This window comes from Austrofundulus limnaeus, unplaced genomic scaffold, assembly GCF_001266775.1.
Source record: "Austrofundulus limnaeus strain Quisiro unplaced genomic scaffold, Austrofundulus_limnaeus-1.0 Scaffold166, whole genome shotgun sequence".
Classification (NCBI taxonomy): domain Eukaryota; kingdom Metazoa; phylum Chordata; class Actinopteri; order Cyprinodontiformes; family Rivulidae; genus Austrofundulus; species Austrofundulus limnaeus.
This window is the reverse complement of record NW_013952568.1, coordinates 807,088-814,800: the sequence shown is the minus strand read 5'-3', so window position 1 is coordinate 814,800 and position 7,713 is coordinate 807,088. Positions and strand designations below refer to the sequence as shown.

Sequence of the window (7,713 nt, the reverse complement as noted above, 5' to 3'; positions counted from 1 at the left end):
ATTCAAAACTCACATGGTGCATTTGTTTATTTATATATTTATTTATTTATTTTATTGCTTCTTGGCAATAAAGCTTACATTGTTGGAAAGCCTGTTAATTTCCCTTTTAAATGGTGCCACATTTGTAAGGAACATGCGTTTGTGGAATGAGCTGAACATGTGAGTTGTGCACATGAAAAATGGGCCACATCTTCTCTGCCAAAGAGTTTCTGCTGTTGCTACTGACACTTTCTTTGAGCTTCGGGTCTCCTCAGGTGCTGCCAATCAGGTGCCTGGAAGAAGATTTATTGCCAAGAAACATTGTTACAACAAGAAATATTCTACCAAACATAAATTGCCTTACTTTTTCTGATAAGTATAAATACAGTATGTTGTCAAGTGTTTAACCTAAAACAGCACAGTTCAATAAAATTGTGCAAAAAAGAAAGTTCTGTATTGGCTTATATTATTATTAATWTTGACTGTTTTCATACATAATGAGATTTTTTCAAGGGCTTTCATGACCAGACTATGAATAGAGCTGTAGTGGCAGAGCTGAAAGAGTTCTGTGTTAACTGTAATTCTGTGGAGAAATGTATGGTTTTAAAAAAAAAGTTTATTAAGCCCTCAGGAAATTTAGCCAACTTTTAGGAAAGGGGCGTTACACCAATCACACATCATGTAAATTAGAATCAATTCCACCCCAGTATCAACGTAGTAATAATTTGATATGAAGGTGGAATTATAATTCTGCTTGTGCTCAGGGGACTTAGACCACTGAACATCCGTTTCATCTTTTATATCAGTGAAGGGTGGCAGTTCAAAACAAGTGGTGTTGATCAGTTTCCAGGTGTTGATAAAAAAAATGTTAGAAAGCTGCAGAATTAGTTTGTTCACTGCAGAAACACCTTTAATCCTGCTCCAGACACTCAGTGTCTCTGCTAATCCACCCTGTGATTCCAACATTAGCTATTAATTCTTAAACAAAAAAAGTATTACGTTTTAAATCAAACACATGTGTGCACAATGTAAATGAATAAACTATGATTTCTCACCTGCCTTGCAATGTTTTTCTTGAGGATGTAAATAATTGCCACAATTTGGCCTTTTTTAATTATGACTCAATGCAGTTATTAAATAAAAAGCTTTCTGCTTGCAAAGGACAATCATCATCAGTGCAGTTTTGCAAGAACATGTAACAAATAACAGCACTTTTCTGGCTTTGAAAAAGCTTTTCAAGGAAGGTTGAGAAATTTAAACCCTCTTTCAAGAAGAATTCGCGTCCCCAACTGGAGATTTCTTTCACTTATTTATTCTCCTGACATATTTAAGATCGCATCCTCACTTTCACCTTCTCTGGAGTCTCTCTTTACTTCTTGTTTGCAATTTTTTTTCCCTGGTTCTTTTGTTTCATTTCACTCTTCAGTCCATTTGACTCCACTCCCATTTGTTGTTTTCTCCACTGGCTTCTGTTTTGCTTTTGAAATTTACAGTTTACAGTGCAACAAGAAGCTGTCCTTCTAGATGACGATGGTAGCCAAGAGTCCCCTCCAGTGTGTGTGTGTGTGTGTGTGTGTGTGTGTGTGTGTGTGTGTGTGNGTGTGTGTGTGTGTGTGTGTGTGTGTGTGTGTGTGTGTGTGTGTGTTGTATGTCAGTACGAACATGTAATTATTGAGAGGCCATGTGGTGTGTGGACATGAAGGAAAGTGACAGCGACAATAAGCATGTGTGAGTCTGTGTGTGTTTGTGTGACATCCATCAGTTTCTCTCAGACTGTGAAGGCAACCCACAGAGCACTGAGCAGGGAAGCGGCAAACCCCCTGCTGCAGAAACAGTGAATGAGCAGGGCAGATAATGCCCTCTTATCTTCTCCCCCACCCCCTTTCTCACCCTCTAACCGCCTCCCCTAACTCCAACAAAACACTCCAGCTCCCAGCTCACTCTCTGCAGGGTGAGAAGTTTTATGWAGGGTTTAACAGCAGAGGTGGAGGGGATTGTTAATGAAGCTGCAAGACGCTAAACAAAACTTTTACTCCAAAACTGTTCAGCAAACAAAACCTCACGTTAAAAACAAATGTATACTACTTCTTTTTTTAACTCGTAGCCAAAATGCCTGAAGGGATTGGCAAGTGCAATGTCATGAAGCAACTCAGACTCTGTTTACATATGAATGATCTCCAGGAAATGTGGTTGAATTTTAGATGTACARTATGAAAAAGTTACTCATTCACACGACAGCTTAGCTAAGACTGCAAAACATGTTGGACTTGCTGAGGCAGGGATGGGCAACTGGCCACCTGTTAGCTACATCTGGCCCGCAGGAGTACTTCCGTCCAAGTAGGGGTCACTGCAGAACGTGTTGTCCTGTGGGCGGAGACAGCCCAAATCATCATTGGCTGAGGTCTTAATGTGGGCGGAGACGTCCCTGCTCGTGATTGTCGGAGGTCTTAATGTGGGCGGAGATGGCCCAAGAGATGTGACTGGTCGGATTGACGGTGGAGTATGAGGCTGGAGGCAGCGAGGAGTAGCTTGGTGGAGTCGGGCAGGAAGTACCATGTTTTTTTAGATTAATTTTAGTAATAACTTGAGAAAGTAAAGTGCTAGTTGCACGCAATTTAAATGTTGTACATGTGAAAGGAGGTGTAACAATATGGCTTGGTCAAAACATCCCTAACCAACCTGTAAAAAAATATTGATTCTTAGCTATCTTTTTACAGGCTCGTTAGAGATGTTTTAACCAAGCCATATTGTTACACATTCTTTCACAAGTAAGACGTTCAAATTTCATGCAACTAGCACTTTCCTTTCTCAAGTTATGTCTAAAATTAATCTTAAAAACATGTTGCTTCCTGCGTGACTCGAGCAAGCTACTCCCCGCTGCCTCCAGCCTCCTCAAACCCCACCGCCAATCTGACCAATCATGTCTCTTGGGCCATCTCCGCCCACATCAAGACCTCCGCCAATCACGAGTAGGGCCGTCTCCGCCCACAGAACAAAACCTACTGCAGAGACCCCTTACTCCTTCCGTCCGGCCCGCCAAATTTTTAATTCATTTTTATTTAACAAGGTCACAGGTGTTATACATGCATTTGAGCATGAAACATGTTAAGTTACAGCACTGTGTGTTGGTTTAATAAACACATGTGTAGGCAAAAATACTTTAAAAGAGCAGTTGTATTACATTTGAGTTAGTGTGGCCCTCTGGCAGTGTCAACATAAAACTGTGGCCCCTTCCATCATTTGAGTCCCCCATCCCTGTATTGAGGTTTCCAGGTCACTAGCTGTATAAATGTAAAAACGATGAAGCTTAAACAACGTAAATATATCAGTGGTGGTATGGTTATGAGTGGGTAATGTGTGGGACCAAAGTTCACTCAGGGTCCCATAAAAACCTGGAGCCAAACCCTGACTGTTCTTCCCTAAATCAGTTTTACAGAAGTGCAAAGGCCCATCCAGAACCTTATCTAATATAATAAATGTTGCTGAATAAACATGCAAACTCTAATCTCTGTTAAATCCTCTGATGGTTTTTCATTCTGAGAATTAAACTGATGATTTCATTCGGATCCAATTTTGCTTCCATATCGCAGACTGGTTTGGAGTTCATTTAGGGTGACTGCCGTCTTTAGCTTCAGATAAAACGACAAAGGCTTTTAATAATTCATCAGACTAATATCAAGCTTAATACAATCTCTGAGAGATCAGCTGCACGCAGTAGAAGTCTGTGTGATCAAATGAGGCAATCTGTTGATAAAATTAATCGCTTCACATCTGATGATGCTAATAATTTTCTTATTGTATGAAACACCAAATTCCCCAATGGGGATCTGTGTCTATTATACCAGTTATTATTATGTTTATATCAGAGAGTGTGAGTGTGTGTGTGTTTGTGTCCGTATCCCATTAGCTTTGTCATTAACCACAGTAATGGGGCTCACTGTGGGCACCTCAGGCTATGTTTTGAGGATCTGTTATGCTCACCGGAGCTGTCTGCGGACCGGCTTCTCTGCCTGATTGGGAAGGGAATAGTAGTGGAGTGGGCGATCACACCAAAAGCCCTCAGCTCATTGACACGAGGTTAAAGACCCATTAACTTGACCAGCAGAAAAAAAATGAGGTGGTGACAAAAGGGGAAAACGGAGCAACAGAAAAAGAGAGAGAGAGAAAAGGAGAAAGGCGCCGAGTAAAACACAAAGGCTCTCATTAATGTTGGAACCTTCAAACCGACAAGAACCTCTGAAAACACAGTCATGTCGCAGCGAGGGCTTCATCTCTCTGGCTAATATGGAGCATCATGTCGAGACACTCTCCTGCACCTAAAAATACTCACCTGCAGACGTATATAACAAAGTACATTTATTTATTTATTTTGAGGATCTGTAATTAAGTATTTTTTAAATCATAACTTTTATTTTATTACATTCAAAACATAAAAATGATACTTTTACTTCTTTACTTTAAAATTTAAGATCTCATTACAAATTGTGCCATAAAAATAAATGTTTTAGTTGCTTTACATTTATTCAACTCAGCTGGTGTTGGTTAGCAGGTAATTGACTTGCCAACAGGCAAAAGCACTAAGTTAGGATTAGTGCTACTTGAGCATTAACAGTAAAATCTTCATGAAACAAACTGCTTAATATTTAACTTGTGTATGAATTTACTTTTTTGTTAAAATGTGTAACTATTGTCATAATCTTAAAATACTGCGTCCACAACCAGACAAAATGTAAAACACTCATCCTCTAAAAACATCAGAGTTTAAACATGTCCGTACAGAGATTGCAGATTAAGAGCCTCCTTCTTGTCTTTTTTCTCTGTATTTTATCCTTTGAGTTGAATTGTTGTTGAACACGGTGAAATCATAAAGTCCAGAGGGTGACGGGTAAATTAATTCTTTTTGAGCTTTTGCGCATAGTTTAATTGAGATGTGCATTTTGCTTCTGAAATCAAATGAGAAGTCTTCTAAAAAAGGAATATTTATGTAGAGAGAATAATTAGGATTGAAAAAGATTTCTAAGAGAATAAGAGAATCCTAACATGGCTGTTAACACCATGGTGCCTTGATTTTATCAACAATGAGCAGAAGATATTAAAAAACAATATGTGTGTATAATCAGATGTACATTCACAGATATTTCTTTATAATTAAATGCCTTAGAACCTGGCAGGTGGAACTATTAAAGTTAACTTTTTCCTTAAAGAAAATCTAAAGTTTTATTTTTTTTTGCTTTCTACTTTTCACTTCACAAGTCTTCTTCCACTGTTTTATTCTCTTTGATTTCTCTCATTTGTTTCCTTATTACAGTTTTATTTTCAGCCTGTTCTCCAGCTTTCATGCAGGCAAAATGGTTTTATATTGCAATCACCCTAAATCGAAGTGAAAATTTAATTTTTAATACATTGTGCTGGATTGTCCAATGGCTCAACTGACCTAAATTCTTAAATTTCTGCAGCTGTTTCCAAGGCTAGAATGTCTTCAGCTTGATGAGTAACCTTCAAGAGAACCTTCTCTTAAAGTTCAAAAGTAAAATGTCTTCAAATAAACACACGAGCCAAGTGTTTTTACTTTGAGTTTTTGCCTTTAATTTTTCTCTCATGTTTTCAGTTTCCCTGGTTCTGCTTGTTTCCCTCAGTTCTCCAYGGCCTCCTCATTTACTCACCTGTTCTATATCTATTAATAAATCCAGCTGCAGTTAATCTTGCCAGGTTCATTCTACATTTCTAGACTGTCAAGTGATGGTTATGTGGTAAACTTTTATATAGTGTCACTTTTGCATCATAATGGTGTGTACAAAAATGAATACAAGTGAGAAATTCAGCCTTTTTGTTTTAGCATTTCCACAGAAACCTTCGGTTAAACAGCTAGACTATTTGTTCAAGTGAAATTTGAATGTGTTGGTATTTCTATGCCTACAGCAAATGAGCAGGTGTCAAATCCCCTTTTGGTTCTTCTGCATCATTTATTATAGCATCCTATTATAGCCATACATCCTTCTCCCACACAGCAGTCAGTTAACACAAAACAAGTCACAGATTCTAAAGCAGTAAGTGCCAAAACACAGTAAGGATACGCAACAGTGTTCTTGGTGTCTAATCCTGTTTTCAGAAACAACCGCACCTCAAAAGGAGAGAAAAAGTGACTCATAACACACTTGGCTTTCCCCATGTTGTAACAACACAAACGCACTGCATGGTGAGAGGAAAACAAAGGAAAGCTGTAAATACAACAAAAAGTAAAACTAAGATTTTTGCTTTTTCAACGACTGCTCGCAGCACGTCTCCTGAACTCTCCTGGAGTTGTTAAAACCTGCTGCATGTTTTTTTTTTCTTTTTTGTCAAACAGCAAACGTGTGTGTGTTAAGGACACATGCATGTGATTCTTAGCTTAGCAATTTATTTTGTGCTGAATTTGAAAGCATTTTATTTTAACCAGGCTTTTAGTCGGGTACAAAACAGATTTGCGTCATCTTAAAAGGGACATGAAAATTAACACTGTCTTGTCATTTCGTTTTTAGCACCAATGATGAAAATCCAGCAATAGGCCTTATGTTACTTTAAAACTTTATGGGAAGGCTATTCAGCTAAACTGCTCCGGGGGACACGGTCACTGCAGGCCAATGGCTCAGGGGCCAAACAATCAGAAATTAAAGTCATTATGTAAATAAATCAAGTATCACAAAGATCTGTTACCTTTGAAATAGTTTATTTTGCTGCATTTAATCATGAAAACAACATACAGAACCCTATAAAAGAAGTGATAATTAAAAAACATCAAAAACAAAAAGAACACTTTCTGCCTCCTGTTTAATATAAATATTATTTTAAAAATCTTTGACTTGACAAATTTTTAAACCAATTTTATTTTCACTTATATAGTTTTATATTCAACTGCTTGTAATTTTAACCGTCTTGAGTGTGAATAGAAATGGTTTTTACCAGCTTATAGCCAAGATTCTGACGTTTCTGTAGATACCAAACATGTCTGTGGTTGACTAAAAGAACTTAGAGTAAAACTGGGGTTTGGGTTTTTGAGATGAATGAACCAATTGGCAGGCTGAACTTTGGTCACTCGCGGGCCGGATGTGGCCCRCGAACTGGCAGTTGAATAGCCCTGCTTTATGGGTTACATGCATTCCATTCAGGAATGCTCAATTTTTTATAAGAACCATTCCCTAAATCAAATATATTACTGAAAGTAATAGTTTCACTTAACATATGGCAAAAAATTGTGTCCAAGATATACTTTTTTACTGTGGTCTTTTGGTGAATTATAAATATTAGTGTCAGATCCATTCAAATAATGCATCAACAGAAAAGCAGGGACAGTAGCTATATTTTATTTATTTGTTCTAAAGTGTGTTCTGTGATGGTATTGTTTGCCCTGAGGGGAGAGTACTGCATAAAAACACCTATCTACAGGAAACACAGAGGGGAGGGTAAAGAAAGAGTGGGGAATAAAAGATTTGAGGCAGAAAGATGTAAGGCAGAGAAAGAGATGCACTGAGCAGATGGTAGTGCTCTCTCAGGTGTATGAAGACCTGCAGAGAAAGTTCTGCTGCACAGACGGAGGAAGGCAAAGATGCAGGGAAAGGTGAAGATTGGGAGGGACTGAAAGAGAAGGTTGGGAGAAAAGCAACCGACCACGGAAGGGATAAACTTTAAAAACACCTCAGAGAGAGAGAGAGAGAGAGAGAGAGAGAGAGAGAGAGAGAGAGAGAGAGAGAGTTGCAT

General features: G+C 38.3%; 1 protein-coding gene across 4 annotated transcripts in view; it reads right to left on the bottom strand.

Moving 5' to 3' along the window:
- stpg2 (sperm-tail PG-rich repeat containing 2) overlaps positions 1 to 7,713 on the bottom strand; it is a 203,400-nt gene that overhangs the window by 95,812 nt on the left and 99,875 nt on the right. The window contains exon 5 of one of the 4 annotated variants that reach the window (XM_014017382.1): positions 138 to 272. The exons of the other annotated variants lie outside the window; for them this stretch is intronic. The gene's annotated coding sequence lies outside the window, so the exon portion shown is untranslated. Of the gene's footprint in view, positions 1 to 137; positions 273 to 7,713 lie in introns of those variants that run through there. 4 annotated transcript variants of the gene reach the window in all.